At 45.5% G+C, this 22,970-nt stretch overlaps 1 pseudogene; it reads right to left on the bottom strand.

Moving 5' to 3' along the window:
• Positions 1–4,520: 4,520 nt before the first annotated feature.
• On the bottom strand, positions 4,521–16,200 carry LOC147732792 (uncharacterized; annotated as a pseudogene).
• Between the last annotated feature and the right edge of the window lie 6,770 nt (positions 16,201–22,970).

Here is a 22,970-nt window from a genome sequence, read left to right as displayed (position 1 = left end):
CCTAAAGTCATTTTCAAATGTTGTACAGCCAATCTCTCAAATTGTCTAACACTGGGTTACCATATTACATGTAATACGTGCTAACTCCAGATTGGGAGCATATAGTGCTATGCTATTTGTACTCAAATGTATTGTAATTTAAAGTCTCTTTTAATGGTAAAGTCAGAATTCAAGTCACAATTCTGAGAATGCCCAACCCAACTGTACCTTACTGCCTTTCTGCCAGTACACAGGGTCCCATGACTGTTACAGTCTTTACTGTGATGGGCTGTTGATTCCTTCCAGACATGGAGATGGAAAGAGGCTAGATGTGGACAGGAAGTGCCAGCCTTGCAGGATGGCTGAGGAGGGGCTGTACTCAGCCCCACCTACACTTACACGGCTTTGCTTGCTGCATACAGAAAGGAACCTGACACCAGGCCTGAACCTGCCTATTGTCATAATAGACAGCCAGGAGACAAACCCAGGAAGGACAGGGGAACTGGTCAGAAGTAGTTTGGCAGTGGGTAAGGGCAGTTCCCACATAAAGACTGGCACTGGGGATAAAAGTTGGCACTCTAAGACCCCATATCAGAACACTACTGGACCTGAGGAAGATTACGAAGAAGGACTGCCCTGCTGTCAGAAGAACTGGCCTGATGCTTGCAGGACTACCTTGCTATTTGAAGAAGGTAGATTGGACATGCTTGCTTTGAATCTAGACTACCCACAGTGAATTCAAGGGTCAGTTGGGTGACCTTATGCTTGAGATACAGGGACACACATGCTACCAGAGGTCTATCCTCCAACTGCCCTGTTAACCAGCACCAACTGCACCTGCCTGGACTTGCCTGAGCCCTGCTGCTGGCCTGTGCAGAAGTGAGTCCTGATCTTTAAGAGCTGCCCCACATGCCCTGGACCCTTGACTGGCATCAGAGAAAACTCCTCCCTGGTTAACTGAAGGTTCCATTAGATCCGGCGTAAAGCTACACAGGACCCCAAAAGCCTCGCTACCCATCTGAAAGCTTCACCAGAACCAACACTGAGCAAACTAGATCCGCAAAGCCTTGACACCCAGCTGAAAGCTTCAATGGAACCGATGCCAAGGAATGCAAAGCCCTGCAAGGCAACACCGCACCGAGCTCGCATCAAGGTCACAAGATACAACAGCCAGCGGGCCGAACTTTGTTCTGTGCCTGGCTTGCACTACCTTGCAGTTAGCCTAAACTTGTGACTTCGTCCAAAAGCGGACAACCATGGAATTGTAATGTCCGCTCTTGGTGTAATTCCAATCCTAGCACGTGTAGTGTTGGATGCTGGGTTTCTGTTGCAGTAACCCCCCACTTTTTTGCCAGATTTCTGATGTAATTTGACTTTATGTACCCTAGGTCCCTGCCAATCAGGTACCCAGGGCCTGTGTTCTTTCCCAAAAGTGTACCTTGGAGCCCTGATTGGCACCTCTTTGGCCACATGTCAGTCCCTTGTAAAAGGTACCATTGGTACCAAGGACAATGCGGCCAGGAAAGGCCTCTAAGGGCTGCAGCATTTATTGTGCCACCATTAGAGGCCCTGTACCTTTAAGCACAAACACTGCCATTGCAAAGTGCATGTTTTGGTACGAAACAAAGTGAAGAGTTGACATGGACCATATTCCTGTTTGCCATGCCTGCAACCCACTGCCCTGGCACAGGTCAGCCACCCCTGTAGATGGGTGAACTATACCAGTAGTGAGGGTACAGGTGCATGAACCCTGTACCCCTACTGTGTCTAGGCCAATTCTTAGACCTTGTAAGTGCAGTAATGCCATTAAAAGTATATGGTGCTGGGAGTTTGTCATTACGAACTCCACTGCACCATAATGGCTTTACTGTATACTGGGAAGTTTGGTATCAAACTTTTCAGCACATTAACCCAGACTGATGTAAGTGTGGGATTTAATGAACAATTCACTCAGAGGGCATCTTAGAGATGCCCCTGAAAAATGACCAGCCTCTGATGGGTTCCCTGACAGATACATAGCAGCCTGCCATCACAAGACATGTTTCTGGACCCCTGGGGCGGGGGCCTTCACTCCCTGAGGCCAGAAACAAACCTGTTCCTGGGCAGAGGTAGTCACACCTCCCCCAGGTCAGGAAGAACCATCTGTGGTAGGGGAGCTTCAAATGCGACCCCCAGCCTTTCCCGCTATCAGGAGCAGGCCCCATTCCTGTCTCCCCTCTTTTTTGGCAGGAAGACAGGCAGGAAATATTAGAGCAGCCCAGAAGGTGTGCCCACCTCTGCCAACCCCACTCCTCAGGTGGGGAGGCGAGGTAAAGCCCACTCTTCAGTGCCTGCCAACTTGCAGATGGCAGGCACTCTCCAATCAGGGTTAGGGATTGTGCCCACTCCCCACATGGTGTGAGCACACCAAGGGTGTGGTCACCCTAAGGTCAGTAGCCCATTGGCTACTGACCTCAAGACCCCTAAAATGCCCTCTATATAGTAATTAGGGGGCTTCCCTGAACCAAGAAGACTGATTCCTGCAACCTACGAAGAAGTAGGATGAAAGAAGATGCTCAGCAGAGAGGACTGCAGAGAAGAACTGACTGGGCCACAGCCCCAATGGCACATCTGCAGTTTCCAGAGATCATAATGAGCAAAAACAAGGACCCCCTGAACAATGGATAGTTCAATTCCTAGGACAGGGACTTAAATGGTAGTGACAAAAAACTCCTAGGCAATGTGAATAACGCAAAAAATATACATACAGCCAGATTCATGAAGCAAAATTGCGATCGCAATAGCTGCGAATCAGCAATTACGATCACAATAAGAAATGGAATTCATGATAGTGAAAAGTTCAAAATAGCGAATTCGCGAAAGAAAAATTGCGAGTTCGCAAAGTAATTAGCAGAATCCTGGAAGAAGCCCTTTAGCGAATCGGAAATTGCGAGAAACCATGGATTCTGCGAATCATTTAGCGAAATCGCCAAATATTCGCAATCGCTATTCAAGAAAACCCGCAAATTGCGAAAAACCCGAAAATCGCTATTAGCAACGCGCAATTTAAGGAGAATCCAAACCAGGTGGTAACCATTAAGGAAAAAAAAACATTAACAAACTACCCACAGGTGCAGGCCTGACCAAACACACTTAAGGATACGCAGCTGGAGCATGAGGACTCTCACAATGCCAGGACTCTACATGGTGGTCAGACGGCGAAGGCTTCAGCGAGCAGCACGGAACAGACGCAGGATACAGGAGCGAATATTTCGCCAGCGGATCACCCTACTGGGCCAAACTGCGGAGCAAATCTACTCCAATTACCGCCTGAATGGGGCGATGATCACTAAGCTGATCCGGGACCTAGACCCCCTGATGCAGCACCCAACAAGGAGGACGAATGCCGTGCCCACCCATGTACAGGTCTTGTGCAGCCTGCACCTCCTGGCCTCCGGAAGCTTCCAGGGGATAGTTGCATATGCAGGGGGGATCTCCCAGAGCATCATGTCCCGCTGTCTAAGGAGTTTCCTGGACGCAATGCTGACCCGGCTAAACCATTACATCACATTCCCAACCACCCAACAGGACTTGAATCAAACCAAGCTGGATTTCTACAACATTGCACAATCCCCCCATGTAATTGGATGCATAGACTGTACCCACATCCACATCTGCCCACCTGCACAAACATAATATATGTACCGGAACTGCAAGTCGTACCACTCCCTGAATATCCAGATGGTGTGCAACGCTAAGACAATCATCACGGACATAGTGGCACAATACCCGGGGAGCACACATGACTCATTCATATTCCAGCACAGCGGCATGCACACACGACTGGCCAGGGGAGACTTTGGTGAAGGACACCTTCTAGGTAAGTACACATGCCACTGAATGGTACATTGTCACCATGTTGCTGCGCATAACAGGCACTCACCCTCTGCTCCTTTCATTCAGGTGACAGCGCCTACGGTCTCCGTGAGTACCTCCTCACCCCATACCTCAACCCTGCCACACCACAGCAACGGCGTTACAATGCTGCACACATCCGCACTAGAAATTGCATTGAGAGGACAATTGGCCTTTTGAAGAGCCGCTTCTGCATACTGCACAAGACTGGTGGGGCCCTCAAATACGAGCCTGAGGTCTGCTGCAGCATTGTGCCGTGTGTGCAATACTCCACAACATTGCTACCATGCGCAGAATACCTGTAGAGATATCTGGCAGTGAGTCGGAAGGGGACAACCGCCCACCTGCACATGCGCTTCATGCACGCGGGGAAAATCCAGCTGAAGGACACAGATGCCGCAACCAAATCACAATTAACTGTTTCTAGTGCACCCCCTCCCCTCACCCAACACTTCACTCATGCATGACAATTGAAATAATGACATGAGTCTGATGTACTGTTATTGAATAAATATTATTGTTGTTTTCACAATAATATTGCATTATTTTCAAAAGATACATTTGAGGTGTATTGCGTCATACATCTCCTGATTTCTTAGAGGGCATGCTTTTCTCATCAGCATGTCCCTGCATGATAAGCAAAAATGTCATTGGCGCCTCCGGCCCGAAGCTCCGAGTCGCCTCTCAACCTCTTCCTCCGGATTTGCCTGTGATGCCGCAGTGGGCCTGCTGCTGCGGCGGGGAACTCTAACCGGTGGCAAAGAAAGGTTGCTGTGGCTAGATGTTCCCTCACTAGCGTCATTCCCTCCTGCCTGGCCATGGCCAGTTGCCTGCAGAGCCTGAACTGCAGTGGTTGCCTGCTCATGTGCCCGTGCCTCGTCCTGGCAGCATTGGACCATCTGGATTGGCATTGAAGAACCAGGTTTTAAACCCAGCGGCGACAGGGGCACGCCCAAAATCTTCGGATTCACCTGTCTTGGTATACAGAGACACAGAATACTTCTGGGTGGCGTCAAAGACCAAATTTATTAGCTTCAGCTAGTAACAGTGATCCTAGAAATACATCACGGTGTAAATTCTCAGGAGACTGCTCAATTTTGTAAGGCGAAACATCTCTTTTTATACCCAATATTCACATTATAAATGTACACCCACTGCACAAAATTCTAGCCAATAAGGTACATTTTCAAACAAAGTATCACATGACAGAAAACTCAGTTTGCAATAACCCAACCCAAAGTTAATTATTAGGAATGTCCCAAATTCAATCTCCACAGGCCGGACAAACCCATAATTGAAAGCACAATGCATGTAATGAAGATACATAGAAAGGAAACAATGATAGATAACGAGCAAGATAAGGCATGTGTAAAGAAACTAAAAGTTAACGATGTCCTGAACATTGATTGGCAATCTCAGACAACAATCTACCAAGGAAATTGGCTTAGTAGGGTCAGTTTCAGGTGAAGGAGTCAGATCCTTACTGTTCACCTTAGAGTCAAGAAGAACCTAGTTAATGTATACCGGTACGAAAAGGCCATGTCGCTTTATTCGTTCGACCACATTCATCGGCCTACGTGATGGCAACACAAAATGGAGGCACGGACAAAATGGAACCCATATTCGAGACAAAGTCTCTGAATACGTAATTACCTCGCTAGTTAACGTGACAAATTCACTCCATATTAGCCGAACTTACTAACTACGGTACGACATCACCAAAATCATGACGGAACCATAACCTCACGGGGCAAGATAGGATTTACAGAACCTCAGACCCTCCTTTTGCCATTACGTACGCAATAGCCCTAAACTCATGTTAATCTGAATCTAGGTCTATATCAATATTCATTAGATCATCAAGGTGTCGTTGGAGCATCATCCTGTTACTCTCTACTTCTCTCGAGACAGGTCTCCGCACACACATGGTAGCACAAAGACTACAAATGGTGGGACCGCACTGGATGCAAAGACAACAGGAGAAGAGGATAGCTAAAACCATACCAAGGAACCTCAGAATCTTCCATCCCCATTTGGACAGTAGTCCCCAAAACCATCCAGTCAATGACCAGTCTCCTTCGTCTACATGAATAGAGTTAGAGATCTTATGCAATCTAGAGATGGCTTGGTACACTGTAGGGGCCTTATCTGGTATGAAAACACAGCAACTAGATTGGATCAATTTACATACCCCTCCTCGTTCTGCAAGTATAACGTCTAACACCATACGATTCTGCAACGTCATAAGACGGTCCGCTTGAAGCTCAGCTGTAACATTACTAAGGGCACCTGCAGTTTCATTTATAGTGGCCTCAACCACTCTCGTAAGTTGTCATATATTCCTGCAATTGGCCATAGGTCCCCAAAACGGTAGGAAACCCTTGAGTATCTTCCTGATCGAAGACACCTTTACCATATCTTGTTCTGTGAAAGTCCAAAGTAGTAGGGTATGTAGTGGGAAGCAGAAACGCCACATAACATGTTCCTGAAAAATCAGGCGGTAACCATGTGTAGGCTCTGTCGTGACAAACAAAATATGTGCCTTCAGCTGGCACGAACAGAGGAGAAGTCTGATATGAATAGACATAGGTTTGAGCACACACACTTTTACCTAGCTGAGCTCTCGAATTTCGACCACTACTTTGCAAACAAAAGTGGCCTTGATGGGGTACAATCCAAATCGGGGGAGACCTTTTTCGTCTCTCCTTCTCTGTCAAACTGGTACTATATCCAGTCACGTTCCAACCAATATAAGCCTGTGGCTCATCCTTAGGGATAGCATTATATGCATCAATATCTCAGATCATATCCACTATTCCCTTTATCAAGGCACTATTACTCGGATTGTTTTTCACAGAACATAAGGGATATACCTCATTTGCATAGATGAACATAGTCTGAAAAGCCCATACAGACCCATTGAAAGAAAATGGCAAAACCAGATAGGGCATACCTCTATCTGTTGTATGAGGCATAAGACCACAAACCCAACAATTAGTGGTATTTACTACCAACTGATGCTGATGCAACAGCTGTATAAACAAATTGTTGACAAATTCTGACCTCCTTGTCTGTTCATGTTCAGGCAACGTATAAAATAGGTGCAAAGAAACAGTAGCAGAGGAAAGCATAGGTTGGGAGGTGGGTGCAGATATCAGTGGTGTAGCATAAGCAATCCAACCCACACAAGCTAATGTGATACTTAAAAACATTAAAGAACACAATATAATAAAACATTTGTTACGGATCAATGTACAAAATCTTATCTTAAAATCTATTCTTTCAACAACTCTTTCAGTTACAAAAGACTCCATCCTCTAACGTGCTGCTCACAGCAACTTACCTTCTTCACTTAAGTGTGCGTCCAGGCGTCCTCGACGTCCCTACAACCGCAGACCTTTCACCAATACGCGGATCACCCCTTAAGAACTTATACCGTGACCCTGCAGCTGAACCCGGATGGTGGCTCGAAAAAGAAAAAGGAAAAAAAAATAGTCTCATGTCTGAAAGAGTGTAATGCATAAAAAAATTCAAATTTTATTTGTTCATTCTAGTCCTTAAGTTGTAGCGTTCTTTACCAGGCACAGTTTGATCCTGAACGAGTGTCTCTGGGTGCGTAGTATCAAGTCTCAAATGCGGCGGCACAGCTTCTTGCAAAACTTCGTCATCCGCACGTTCCGACTGAGTCCATTTCAAATGTGCGTCTCTAAAAGATACAACTCTCGGAACCCTTTCAGTCTCAGAATCGGCAAAACCATCTTTGACCCACTGATCGTATGGTAAGGGTAAGGGTGACCTTTTACAATGGGTGCCATGCACCCAGTTTTTTGGCCGCAAACTTGACGGCAGTCCGAGTCACCAATAATACTTGATACCGGCCTGTCCACCTCGGCCCCAGATTCTTTGTCCTTTGAAAGTTCCTCACGAGGGTCCACTCGCCATGTTGAATCGAGTGACCTGCATCCACAGAGGCTGAAGGTAAAGTATCATGCACCTGTTGGTGAAGAACACGCAATTTAGCAGTCAAGTCATGTAAGTAATCAACCAACATAGGATACTCGATATCACTGTATTTATTTTGCCTCGGCACACCCCAAACATTTGCCGGGCGACCAAAAACAATCTCGTATGGGCAAAGTCCCACACGAGAATGTACTGTAGTTCTTGTGAACAAAAGTGCCAGTGGTAGAGCGTCAGGCCATGTAAGACCAGAGCTTGCTTGTATCTTGGCCAATTTAAGTTTAAGAGTGCCATTGTAGCACTCGACCAAGCCAGCTGACTGGGGGTGATTCGCAGCATGAAATTTCTGCCTGATTCCCAAACCCGCACACACTTTCTTCATAATCTGACCCACAAATTTACTTCCGTTGTCACTCCATGCCATCCTTGGCAATCCATACCTAGGGAAAAACTCTTTAAGCAAAACCTTGGCTGTAGATAAAGAAGTATTATCCTTGAGGGGGTAGGCCTCTATCCATCTGGAAAAGGCACAGACAACCACAAGGACATACTTTAGGTTGTTGCATCTTTCCATATGAATAAAGTCTAACTGTAGCACCTCGAACGGATACGTTGGAGGAGCGAAATGACCCACTGGAGTTGGGGTTCCCTTGCCAGGATTATGCATTAAGCAAATCATGCAGTTTTTAACCAGATTCTCAGCACATTTAGGAATTCCAGCATTCTGCCGTACTGGAGCCAACAACTTACATATCCCTTTTGAACTGATGTGAGCCAATCCATGACCCATCATAACCACTGGAAGCACATACGCATCAGGCAACAACCATCGCCGTTGTTCCGACAACTCAACCCAACAGCCATTCGAATCCAACATTCCCGTAGTCTCTCTCCACACACTCAATTCTTTCTTAGTAGCTTCTGCCTGAATCGATCTCACACTTTCTATTGTGTCTTCACACATTCCTCCTGCCATAACCCATCTAGCAGGACCTGCAACATACATACGACTCGTCACATCTTTCGCTGTTTCTCTCGCTACTTCATCTGCAAACGCATTGCCACGACCAACATCATCCGTAACCTTCCTATGTGCGCTGCATTTCACAATCGCAACTTGTGTCAGCAAAGTAAGTGACTCAAAAAGTTCATTCACTAATTGTCCATGCTGAATTTTCGTACCTTGGGAAGTAAGACATCCTCTCTCTCTCCACAAACGCCCAAAGCTATGAGCTACGCCAAATGCATATTGGCTATTAGTATACACATTCACTCTTTTTCCTTTCGACAACACATGTCAGTGCAATCAACTCTGCTGCTTGAGCTGAATTCTGCGCAATACGTGCAGTTTCAACAATCGTGTGCAAAGTCGTAACCGCATACGCTGCAGTCGTATTGCCATTTGGAAGCTTAAAGCATGAACCATCTGGATTTGAAAGAGGAGTATCTTTCAGATCAACTCTACCCTTCGTTTCCTCCTCTGTCCGGAGAAAACAATCATGCTGTTCCTGAGCATCTGTCTCTACAGAAATCGGCAACAATGTAGCTGGATTCAATGTGTTGCACCGCTTTATGTGCATATGACTAGCCAAAAGCGTCAACTCATAATCTGACAAACGTGCACTAGTAAGATGTTGAGTCTTTGTTTTATTCAATAAGGTATCCACTGCATGTGGGACCATCACAATCAATGTATTATCCAATACCAAACCAGCAGACTATCGAATAGAAACAGCCGCTGCCGCTGTAGCTCTCAAACAACTAGGTAACGCCTTAGCTACCGGATCTAAAGTAGCTGAAAAATACGCAAATGGGCGCTGCTTGTCTCCAAACTGTTGTGTCAACACTGACAACGCACAACCTTCTCTCTCATGTACGTAGAGTGTAAAAGGCTTACTGTAGTCGGGAGTACCCAACACCGGAGCAGAACACAACGCATCACGTAATTCAGAAAAACGTCTCTGACATTCGTCAGACCAAGGAAGAGGGTTTGGTGTGTCCTTAAGAGTAAGTGCCAACAAAGGTTTCGCTAGCAAAGAAAAATTCGGAACCCACTGTCTACAATACGAGGTGATACCTAAGAAAGCACGCACCTCTCTCTGTGTGCATGGTACAGTCATTTGAGCAATCGCTTGTATACGCTCTGGGGTCAATCGTCTTCCCTCCTTCGACAAGAGATGACCTAAGTAGGTCATTTCTTGGCAGCAATACTGCAACTTTGAAGGTGACACTTTATGGTGAAGGTCAGACAAGTGCCGTAACAAAGAAAGAGTAACTTCTTTACAAATCTCTTTATCATCAGCAGCGACCAACAAATCATCCACGTACTGAACAAGAGTCACACCAGAAGGCAAGACAAAAGTATCAAGCTGAGTTTTCAAAGCTTGACTATAGATGGAGAGACTTTCACAATAACCTTGAGGAGCACGCTTAAATCAGAAACTTCGACCTCCTAAAGAGAAGCCAAAAATATCCCTACTTTCTTCAGCAATCGGAATACTAAAGAAAGCGTTCTTCAGATCGATAACAGAAAACCAAGCAGCTGAGGCAGGGATCATAGTCAGTAAAGCAGTAATGTCCAGGACAACAGGAAACTGTGGCACAACAGTCTTATTGACCTCTCGAAGGTCGATCACAAATCGATACACAGGTGACTGGGAAGAGTCAGTACGCTTAAGAACAGGCAGAACAGGACTGTTACACACATTACCTCTCGTTTCGTCAATCACACCTTTCTCAACCAAATCATAGATAATCGGTAAAAGAGCTCTTTCAGCATCACTAGAGATCCTGTATTGGGTAATGCGAGGTAGCTTAGCATTCGACTTGAGGGTAACAACGTAGGGTGGAATCTGCAAAAGGCCAACATCATTAGGACCTGTAGCCCAGAGAGTATCAGGCAGAGAACGCAATTCCAGTGGAAGCCGATCTTTAGACAAATACATCGGAGAAATCACTTTCTTACCCAACGTAAGATGTACTCCCGAAGGAGAACAATGTAATGTTGCATGCAATCTTTTCAACAAATCAAAACCCAACAGGTTCTCACCCCAACCTGTCGTTAGAATAAGGGGTGCTTTCAATTCACAAGGCCCAATAGAAAGATGCAAAGGACAAGAAACCGGATTACGAACTGGGGCGCCAGAAAATCCTACCAAGACATTTATCAAGTCAGACAAAGGTGCGCCAGGGAGTTTAGAGTGCATGATAGAACTCTTTGCTGCACCAGTATCCAAAAGAAAAGGTTCTGCCACACCTGATGTAATTACTTCAACATAATGTCCACTCTGGTCTACTGGAACTGACACTACTCCCTCCCTTTGTCCAGGGCTGTCCTAGCTATCATTAAAATCAGCCCTCTCGCTTTCAACATAATAATCATCAGTGTAATATTGAGCAGACTGAACAGACGGAATGTTCTGTTGATCAAAATATTTCATAGAATTCTGAGGGGGAAAGGAACGTTCATTCTGGGGAAACGCACCACGTCCCCTACCCCTAGGTACTTGCTGGAAACAACTACGACCTCTCAAACCAGACATACCATTCGCACGCTGTAGCAGAATCGGGCAACTATTCTTTAAGTGACCTTCCTCTCTACAATAAGCGCACTGATTAAGGCCTAGCGGGAGTCGCGGAGGAAAAGACTCAGACTTCTGCAACAATCTCTGTAACTGTGGGGACTGCCGAAACTGGGAAGGTTGCTGAAACTGACACTGATTAGGGCGAGGCGGATACGCCTGTTGTAGAAGAACCTTCATTTTTAATTCTTTAGTCTTCTTCTCTACTTTATCCTTCTCATCTCTATCTCTGTTCTCAAAGTATTGTGCAGTAGCCAATATCTGGGCCGAAGAAAAAACTGCCCATGAACTCTCAGAGTCCTTTAACTTATTAGAAAGCTCAGGAAGCAAATTAAAGACAAACTTATCTACGAACAACCTTTGACCACCTTCTGTACTCATGTCCTGACCACTATGATCAATGAATGTTTCCTCAAACCTGGTGGAGAAATCAGACACACTCTCATCTTTCTTTTGTTTGCATGCTGCTAACTTATCCCAATTCACCCGCATAGGAGGCATCAAGGTTTTCATTAAATTAATAATCCTACCAGGTAGATCTGCAACTAAAGGCTCAGGTTTGGCCCCTCCTACCTGCCGACCATCTACAGCAGCAATATTAACCCACGTCCCTCCTAACTCTACCGCATGATCCTCGTGCCGGATCTTCGCCCACAAAGGTTGAGGGACTGCATTACCCAACAACATATCTATGTCAGCTAAATTCATAACACACGCATCAAGTGTCTGGGACAACTCCTTATAAAAACCAGCAGGATTTTTATGGGGGTCAGGTAAAGTCTGCTTAAGAGCCAGGACCTCAGTTCTCTTCCAAGGAACATGTACCCACACTCGCTGAAAATGAGCCGGTGCAGCCGCAATACCTTGAGCGGCTTCAGCCAAAACTGCCTCTCTCCATACAGGGGGAACCTCTCTCATCGGGTACTGCTTCACTTTTCTCCTCACAGAAGGGTCAGGTTCAAACAACGACTGAGAAGGAAGTCTACACCTAAATGCAAGAAGCGTCTCTACTGCTTCCTCAACATCGGGACCCACTATCGTCCCTTTAGCGAATTCAGACTGAACATTAAGTAGTTCCAATAGAATTGGACCCAATTCATTATCTTCACATTCTTCACGGAGGAAATTACGCATAACATAAAAAACATACCTTTTTTTTGGTGCCTCCCACTGCAGGAAGACATCCATAACCATTTGTGGACTATACTTGGAGGCATTCAAAACCCATCTACGAGCAAGGACATCTAACACTGTACGCTCCTCGGAACTAGGGAGCTGACTACGCGTTTGTTTACATGCAGAAACAGGGGTCATATTCAATGACCCAAAGAAAGGAGACAAAAGGCTAGTGACAGTCTCAGTCATTCGTTGTCGAGCAGAAGGAGAAGAAGTTGACATGAGGACAGGAGACAAAGCGTTTTGAGGTGACTGAGGCGTAAGGTCAGTAGCAAAGGAAATCAAAGTTAAAGGAGAGTAAGGCAAAGGAGTTTGAGGCAGAACTGTTAGCAAAGCTGGCGGCCCTAGAGGGGACTGCGCCGGGGGAGGAAGAACTAACTGTGAAGGAATGGGTGGCTGGACAACAACAGGGGGTTGAACAACTGGGGGTCACGGAGGTGCCGTAGCACTCTGCACATAAGGGGGTGGTAATCTCAACAAATGCGACATCAAGGGATCCTTTTCATGGGTCATTAGTCACATATTGAAGAAGAGGTGGCAAAACCGGGTAACATTTGTCAATGGCCATGCAATGTTGTCTACCTGACACCTCAATCGCACAATCTTCTTTGTCTACTTTAAACTGCCTAGCAGCTTGTATTATCGATATATTCTTTTCTTTCCTCTCTCTCTTAGCTTGCTTAATTTCTCGCTGTTTGGCTTCCTTACGCCAGAGGCGGAAAGAGTCAAACATCGCCGGCCAGGCTTTCTTCTTAAATAGCGCAACTTCTAGATTGTCTAAAACATCTGATTCGAAACTACCATGTTGGGGCCATCGTAAGACACCATCTTTCTTCGTATAGTGGACCCATACTTCAATAAACGTAATGGGACCACGCCATGCTTTGAATAGAGCTCATAAGTCGGAGTGTCAACCGGAGGTATCGGACACGAATCTTCCAATCGGGAATTCCTGTTACAACTACAACAAAACCATCTCCTAAATTTGCTAAGACCAGGCATCTTATAGCTCACTAATCTAGCTTCAAACTTCAAGGGGTTATCAAAAACGATATACTCGCAAATATACGAGCCCCTCGGCTTCGGTATTTGCAAAGACCGAATCAAAGAAACCCAAGAAACAAAACAAAGTCGTGAGAGCGACCCACTTGTACTTAACCAAAATGTCTGTCACGCCACCAGAAGACCGTCTAACGTCTTGCCTCACAAATCATCACAAGAGGGTCCAAGACAGGGTGACAGTCAGGGCAGCAGTCCTTCGTAGCCGTCGGAAAGGGGGAAGCCTCTCAGTAAAAACCTTCAGTCCACGTTCGACATGCAGGGGTCGATGAAGTGGGGGCCCTCCTCCAGTATTTCCGGACAAAGCTCCTCACAATCTTCGGGCTTGGACCGGTACCACTGAAGTCGCCATACCTTGGGCGCCAGTTGAAGAACTGGGTTTTAAACCCAGCGGCGCCAGGGGCACGCCCAAAGTCTTCGGATTCACCTGTCTTGGTATACAGAGACACAGAATACTTCTGGGTGGCGTCAAAGACCAAATTTATTAGCTGTAGCTAGTAACAGTGATCCTAGAAATACATCACAGTGTAAATTCTCAGGAGACTACTCATTTTTTGTAAGGCGAAACATCTCTTTTTATACCCAATATTCACATTATAAATGTGCACCCACTGCACAAAATTCAAGCCAATAAGGTACATTTTCAAACATGACAGAAAACTCAGTTTGCAATACCCCTACCCAAAGTAAATTATTAGGAATGTCCCAAATTCAATCTCCACTGGCCAGACAAACCCATAATTGAAAGCACAATGCATGTAATGAAGATACATAGAAAGGAAATAATGACAGATAACGAGCAAGATAAGGAATGCGTAAAGAAACTAAAAGTTAACGATGTCCTGAACATTGATTGGCAATCTTAGACAACGATCAACCAAGGAAATTGGCTTAGTAGGGTCAGTTTCAGGTGAAGGAGTCAGATCCTTACAGTTCACCTTAGAGTCAAGAAGAACCTAGTTAATGTATACCGGTACGAAAAGGCCAGGTCGCTTTATTTGTTCGACCACATTCATCGGCCTACGACATGGCAACACAAAATGGAGGCACGGACAAAATGGAACCCATTTTCGAGACAAAGTCTCTGAATACGTAATGAACTCGCTAGTTAATGTGACGAATTCACTCTATATTAGCCGAACTTACTAACTACGGTACGACATCACCAAAATTGTGACAGAACCATAACCTCACGGGACAAGATAGGATTTACAGAACCTCAGCATGGCCAATGATCTTTGGGACAGCTGGGATGTTGCGTTGCCAATTATATAATTGGAGCGCGTGTACGCCGAGAGGCGTGTTAGGAGCTGGCAGTTGCGGTGCCGGGTGAGGTCCCGCTGGGTCAGCATGGCCACAGTGTTAGCCTCCACTGCTGTGGTCATTCGCTCCATCCGGTCGGACAGCTGGCCAACATTCCTGGCTGTATTGTGCAGCTGCAGATGTATTGCTGCAAGGTGTTGTGCCTGTTGTTGGTGGACGCGCAACATGCGGCTCTCTATTGAAAAACCCGGCACATGCACAGTCACCCCCCTCCTGCCGGCGCCTGGTGTATTTTTGCACCGCTCCCTGACCTTTCCGATGGACTGGGTGGGCACAGTAGGCGTGCGTTGTGTTGGTGGCCTGGCGGCTGCTGGTGTTGCCGATGCCACTGGCATGGGTCTCACAGTTGGCGATTGTGGTGCGCCTGTTGTCGCTAGCGTTGCAGGTGGTGGTAATGCTGCTGGTGCTGGAGCTCATCCTGATGGACCTGGTTGTGTGGATGGATGTGCGTCACCCTCAGTATCCTCACAAATCTCATCAATTTGCAGCCCCTCACTGTCACTGCTGGTATCTTCAGCGCCACCTGTGATGTAAAGTGGACGTTGATTAATAACATGTATCTAGCACACGGAAGGTTGCTACATGCATGCAGGCTAGCATTCCCTGACTGGCTGTTGGATTGACTCTATTAGGACATATCTGGCTGTATGGGGCTGAATGTAAATTGTGGTCAGACTACATGTCCCACAATGCAATAGGGATTTTCTGGTGTGCATGGGCTGCATGACTGTGGTTTCTAATGGGTAGCTCTAGGGTCATGGCCATTGTTAGGGGACAGGGTCGCAGTCGCATGGCACTTACCTTGGCTTTCTTGGGTGGGTCGGGAGGAGTCCAGCCGGGTTACCCCCACACATGCCTCAGGTTGTAAGGTGTTCTCAACGAGGTCCTCCAATGGGGTGTTGGGAGGGACTGTTGGCTCTCCCCCTCCTGTTGCAACACGCTCACCCAGCCTCTCGGCGATCCTCTCCTTGGCACAACCTCGGAGGTCGTACCACCTCTTCTTGAGATCGTCGATTGATCGCTGTATGACTCCGACTGAATTGACTTTTGCTCGGATCCGCAACCAAATTCGCCGTTTGTCGGTCTCTGGCATCCTCCTGGAGTCCTTCCCGAACAGTCTGTCGTGATCTCTACTGACTCCCTCAATCAGATGTTCAAGCTCCTGTTCGGAGAATTTAATTTTTCGCTTTCTCCCTGTGGAACTGGTCCCTGCTGCTTCCTGTGACATTGATGCAGTGGGGTGTATCCTGAATCAAAGCTGGAGGTGGTTTAGAGAGGAGCTCCGGGCAGTGCTGCTTCCAAATCAGCCTCAATATTCAGAATGAGGGAGGGAACTGCCAGCTTCTTGGTTGTGATGTCATCACTGTGCTCAAAATGCGACTTCCTGTTTTTGCGATCTCGCTATTAGCGAGATCGCAATTTGCCATTTCGCTAATAGCGCGATCGCAATTTTAACACGGAAATTGTCCGATTTAGCGATTATTCTGCGATTTCAGGAAAATCGCATTCGGCTTTTGCAGCCGAATGCAAATCGCTATTTTTTATCGCAGAATTTCATGAATCCCATTATGCAAATTCTAAATTGCGATTCGGTATTAATCGCAATTTAGAATTCACAGAAAATGGGTATCATGAATCTGGGGGATAGATCTTTAGATTTCTTCAATAAGTGTTTTGAGTTTTTTAAATGTTTGTTGTGATCGGCGTAGTGAACTTGGTCCTACTGGTGCTGCAGAGACAGAAGTGACTTCAAGATCACATTTCCTGACAGGTTCCTGATTGCCCCTAGTGGTATCACTCTTTGAAACAGCAGAAGGCTCATGGACTCCCAGATCACACTTCTGAAGGTGAGAGGCGTTTATACAAACCGGGTACATTGATCCTTTCAGATTAGCCATTAGTAACATGAGTTCATGATACCAGCTGCCTGTCTATTTTCTCTGTTCTTGTCTGACTAAGGCCCAGTCCACCTCCCACATGTTGATGTGTTTACTTTCTTGCGAGTGTCCTCGTATTTCTTCATCTTGGCCTTTTTGCGATGATCCTGTTCCACCACCTATTCCTTGTCTGGAGCTTGACAGGTATGACCAGCTGGATTTTCCCAAGTAGGGATTCCTGGGCCCCACTTTCGGCCCAACAAGTGTGTGGCAGGATGTTTTTCCATGGTGCCATGAAGAGTGTGATTGTCAATTTCTTCCTGACGTGCCAGAAAAAGGCTAATTCTTTAGTGTCTACCAGTGGTGGGTTCTGTCTCCTTACAGGTGTCTCCCTGTGTTCTTCCTGAGCCACAATACAACCTCTTGAGAAGTGACTTCTTTTTCTGTGACTTCAGTGTGAGCTTCAAATGAAACTGCAGGTGTCCTTGCCTGGTCACTGACAAAGGGAATGTATGCCTCAGCCAGTGAGGGGCTCGTCCTGTGGAGTATCCTGGGGTGTCTCAACAAGTAGAATGGGGCTGTCTGTTTTTTCAGGTTGGTGAACCTTCAGTCAGTCTGCAGTGGGCAAGTTAAGTAGACAGTCTGCTTCAGGGTCATCAATTATGTGTATTTGAGCTTCTACGGTTTTCTCCTTGTATGTGAGAGTAGTTTGAAACTGCCCTAAACATGGCAGTAGCTCTTTTGACATCCAGATGCATGGTCGCTTTGTGTAACTTAGGTTTAGGGTCCATTTTGTTATACTCTGTAACAAAGAAGTAATTGAGGGAGGCCCCACTGTGTAGCACGACTTTTGTTGAGTGCTCCCCCATTTAGATCTGTTGTCTCTGGTATTTCTTTAGACTATCAGGCTCAGCCACCATTCAGGCATATTCTCACTGTCTTGAGAGGCTAACATAAGAGATTTTGACGCACACAACATAAAGAGTCGAGTTCTGTATGTCGCATGCGACTGTAGGCTTGATCACGAAGAGCTGATGGAGTGTACTCATCGGACACCTACTGCCTTTGCATGGTAGCAAAGTCTGGGTTCCCCTGAATTTCCTTGTATTTCTTTTTTAGATGATTGGCACACTTTCTCCATGTAATTGTCCTACCCACAACATTATCATCTCTGACCCTTGGCAGGTCATAACCCTACATGCAGGAATTCTGGCCTTCAATTATAGCATTTCAGTTGGCACTCCCTTCTCTTTTCAGCCTGCTTGAGACTACAATGACGATCTGTGCATTGAGGATAATCTGTGGATTTGGGTGTCTGTTGGCATTTAGATGAACGACATTCCTTATGACAAGCATGAAGCCCGGAAAGCCTGTTCACATTTTGCTAACTTTCCTGCCTCCATTTGTTTTGCATGTTCTTCAGCTTGATCTTTGACTCTCTTCTTTTCTTCTATTTCATCTATAGAGTTGCTTTTCTTTAGAAAAATTCAACGCAGGGACTCTGACTGAAATCGATAGATGATCTGGAGACGAAGGGTATCTTCAGTTGTGAAGGTGTCAAAAGCGAAGTAGCATGCTACATGTTTGATTTGCATTATAAACTCCCCCATGGATTCATCCTTTTCCTGGGAGTCAAGATTGGAGGTGTATAATTCAGAGTCAATGTTGCTTTTGTGTAGGAATTTCATGTTAAGTGCCTTGCGGACGTCTGGATAGGATGTTGTGAAATCTGCTTGACCAACCTCTTTTTCTATGAGGTTGCTCTGGACAATGAGCTGTTTATCTGGGTCAGTGACCTGTGACTATTTCACGAAGTCTTCAAAACATTCCAGCCATACTTGCCAGCGAAGACCCATGCCACCACCAGATGTAAGGACCAGAGTTTCAGGCCGGCGCAGAAAGGAGACTCTCAGCATGTCTGGTCTGTCCACGGCGTTGGACAGAGAGTCAGGTGAAGCGGGCATTGCCCCATCTGTGTTGTGGCCAGTGTATTGCATTGAGTCCATTGATGTACAGCTGTCCCTGGCTGAAACGGATAAGTCTTCCAAATTAACTATGGGCAGGAGGCATCATAGTGTCCTTGAGCAGGTGACTATGCAAGGCCACGGGTTGTATGCAGTATTTTTTTATTGTAGTGACACTGCAAGGATGTGGTTAATGTGCACAGATATGCAAAGAATGTCCGTATAGGGAACAGCTTGCCGGTATGATTGATTGTATTGTGCTAGAAGCACACCTGCTGCTCAAAATGTATGATTTTTTTTAATGGCAACTGACCTAAGATGGTTGCCACAATTCCTCAAGGCTCATTGGAGGAGCCCCCGGATCTCAAAATGGCCATGGAGATGAGCTGTAAGCTTGGGGGACTTTGCTCATTGTAGCCAGTCAATGAAGGAGGCTTGCAAGGGGTAAAGCCATCAGAAAGGGCCCAGCTTGCTGAAAAGTAGGGTGCATGCTATGCAGCAACCGAGGAGTTGGCCAACAGTGGTAGCATGCAATCGGGTATTAACAGGGTGGACACTAGACTGCGCTCTGCCGCTGCAGGAGTAGACTTCCAAATTGATGTCTCACATGCAGATCGTCCTCACGATCGGGATGAAGGAGGTTGCGAGACATGAACATGGGGACAGCTGCACGGTGTCGTGTCCACCCTTTCCCAGCCCCGTCACCAGTTGTGACTGCGCAGTAAAGAACCACGCTCAAGGTAAATATGTAAACTGCTCTAGTTATTTAGTCTTCTTAGATGCTCCCACTGCTCTAACCTTCTCTAATTCTTCTCTACCCCTCTCTACTCAATTATTCCTCTTCTGGTTCCCTGTCTGCATCCCTTTCCCTGCTTCTCCTCACGCACATGGTCCTAGCGCCCAGCTCCTGTCATTCTATAACAACATTACATCTCCCCCACTTACATAAAGTTGTTTCTCATTATTGACATAGATCTTTAGATTTCTTCAATAAGTGTGGTGCGTTTTTGAAGTGGTCACTGTGCTTGGCTTAGTGAACTTGGTTCCATTAGTGCTGCTTCAGGATCATTTTTCCTGACAGGTTCGTGATTAGCCCCATAGGCATCCCTCCTTAAAATAGCAGAACGCTCATGGACTCCCAGATCTCACTTCTCAAGGTGAGAGCTGTTTCTAGTTATCTTCTTAACATCAACGATCATCTTTCCTTTCAGATTAGCCATTAGTACAGGAAGTTCATGATACCTCCTGCGTGTCTTTTTACTCTGTTCTTGCAGACTAAGGCCCAGTCCACTTCCCGGATTGTTGATGTTTTTAATTTCCTGTGAGTGACAACATATTCCTTCATCTTGAGCTTTTTATGATGATCCTCTTCTACCACCTCTTCCTTCTCTAGAATTCAACAGGCATGACCAACTGGATTTTCTCAAGTAGGGATTCTTGGGCATCCTGTTCAGCCCAACAGGAGCATGGCTGGACGTTTTCTGATGGTGCCATGGGAATTGGTCCGATGAGCTACCAACTCCTTGATGCACGTTCTTGGGCATTACAATTTTCTTATCGCTGATTAATATTCCATTGTCTACGATTGTCAATTTCTCTTTGACGTGCCGGAAAGAGGCCAATTCTTTAGGTGTACCCAGTGGTGGGTCCTATCTCCTTCCAGGTGGCTCCCCATGTTCTTCACCACCTTTTGGGGAATTACTTTTTCTGTAACTTCAGGGACAGCCTCATGAGGAACTCCAGTTGGCCTCGCCTGTTCACTGACAAAGGGAATATATTCCTCAGCTAGTGAGGTTTCCTCCTGGGGTATACGCCACCCAGATCTCTAGGCCACAGACTTAACTTTCCATATCTCACCATCCTCCAATGGCTATAGTCCACCATAAATTCCTCCTTCCTGTCGGTGATTGTGGACTGTCTCTTCATTTATTAATATACTACCGTAATTTAAGTGGATCTAATACCGGTGGTGTGGTAGATCTTTGAGAAAATTGTACCCACTGGACCATTGTTTATTTCTTGGGCTGAGTGATGTAGGCTCAGAAACCTGTACGCCTCTTATCTGTATCTCCTGAGGCCTGGCAGACCCAAGGAAGCAGGTCTTAAAAGCTGATCTTTTATTGAGTAATATCAAAACTGGCCGTTTTGTAGGACGTTTTACTCTGTTTGTTTCTAATTGCATCAATATATAATTATACATCTTTTTTACGGTGACTTCATTGTTATTATGTTACTTTCAAGTTTTCTTTTAATGCAATACAAACATCGTTCTATAAGTATTTGGCTTTGGTCACGTTTTTACCTGAAGCAAGTGCAACTTTGAACATCGGGCATTGGGTATGTTCAGTATCCCAAGGCATGTAGGGACACGCGGGATATCAGAATGTACCCCAAAACAAATGCAGCTTTGCTTCAAACCGTGGCTGCGTGTCCTCGAAAAAAAAGCTGAATGGAGTATAAATATCAACATTTTTTAAAGTAAGTTTTGACTGAGGTAAAGTTCACTATAAAACATACAGAACTCGTGTATTTCCTTTCTTTGATTATGCACACCATCATTGCGGTTCAATATCCTAACTTTTATGACATTCCCTCCAGCATCTGACGCCATCTTTAAACCGACCCCTCTTTCAATTTTACAGCACATGCTTTGAAATTACAGAATTTGACGTCGCTTTAATTTTTAGCACATCCCTTCTGAGAACCCGTCTGTAGCGAGTTCTTGAGAAAACGCGATGCCTTTCCCTTTGTTTAGTTCCTGCTAATAAATCTAAAATGCGCTAAGAAAGTTACAATTTAGTCCAGTTGTTTAATTTTCATGCTATGGCAATAAATCGAGATTTCTACAAAGAATGGAAAAGGGTCTCTCTAGGGTCCGCTTAGAGATTTTGGGAAGGGCAACATTCCAGATGTTTTTAAGTCTTGATGGGAATTTACAATTAGCCACCTCTCAGGCGCGTGAATCCCTGTGAACACACGTGTCGGAAGATTTTGATTTACTCTTTATGGAACCCATGGTAGATTTTAAGCTCACACTAAATAATGAAGGGGGGGAAGTCTTGCGTCTTTGAATGCAGCCTAGAGGGACTGATCTATAAAACCAGGGACATCTTAAGGATTTCGGGGGCCCCGGGCCAAACGTATTTTGGGGGCCCCTCTTTGTAACTGTTTTGAATTCATGATACAATTGCAGGTCTTTCATGCCATCCTTGGCCAGATTACTGACAGTGTCCAGGCATTCTTGTCTAAATTCTAAATGTGTTTACATCTCATATTCACGGATAGTGATGAGTACTTTCAGTATTATAATAATTCAGCAGCAACTCACTAATATTAATGCTAATAATCTTTGAGACCTCCCTGTCATTAATCATATGTGAGGTTTTGTTTGAAAAGAACCTGTTTTGTTTTGATGTTGCATGGTGTTGAAAGGCAAACATTTCTCTGCCAAATGTCTCCAGTAGACTCCAATACATCAACCACATTTAAAATAAATGAAAGGAAAACGTTTTTTTAAACAATCTGTTAAGACCTATTCAAGGTCATCAGGGCATTACCAGAGCTGGCTCTATCAGGGCCCCCTTGCAATGCTGGGGTCCAGGGCCAGAGCCCACTTTGCCCATGCCTTAAAACGTCTCTGTTTTATTATAAAACACTGGGCTAGATGAAAGAAGTTGTTTACTGGTTGCTAAGCATGTGATTCGCTAAACGGCTTTTCAAATGTACTAAACGCCAGCGTCGTTTTAAGAAATTTGCGGAGTCCTGGACAAAACATATTCAGTGGTCATCTGCAGAACAACTGTGAATGTTATTACCCATGTCGAGTCCACGTGTTGCTAAAAAATACTAAATTATATATGTTAAATTTGAAAAAAAACAGTTGAAAATATGTCTTACCTGGTACCCCAAAAATCCATAAGATGTCAACTGGTTTTGAGGGACAGAGTTAGAGGTAAAGCAGATAGAGAAGGAGAGAGGTTTAGATAGATAAGAATAGACAGAGGTGGAATAGAGAGAAAGTTCAATTTCACTGGAGGTCTTTGCTCATGCTTTAAAACGTCTCTGCTAAATGCATTTTGTGAATTGTTAACAGGTTACTTCGGGCCAGATGTACAACCATTATCAGTGGTTGCAAATGGAAAATCGGGTCATTTGCG

This window comes from Lissotriton vulgaris, chromosome 2_1, assembly GCF_964263255.1.
Source record: "Lissotriton vulgaris chromosome 2_1, aLisVul1.2, whole genome shotgun sequence".
Taxonomy (NCBI): domain Eukaryota; kingdom Metazoa; phylum Chordata; class Amphibia; order Caudata; family Salamandridae; genus Lissotriton; species Lissotriton vulgaris.
The sequence above is the reverse complement of the archived record's forward strand: the minus strand, read 5'-3'. Positions and strand labels throughout refer to the sequence as shown.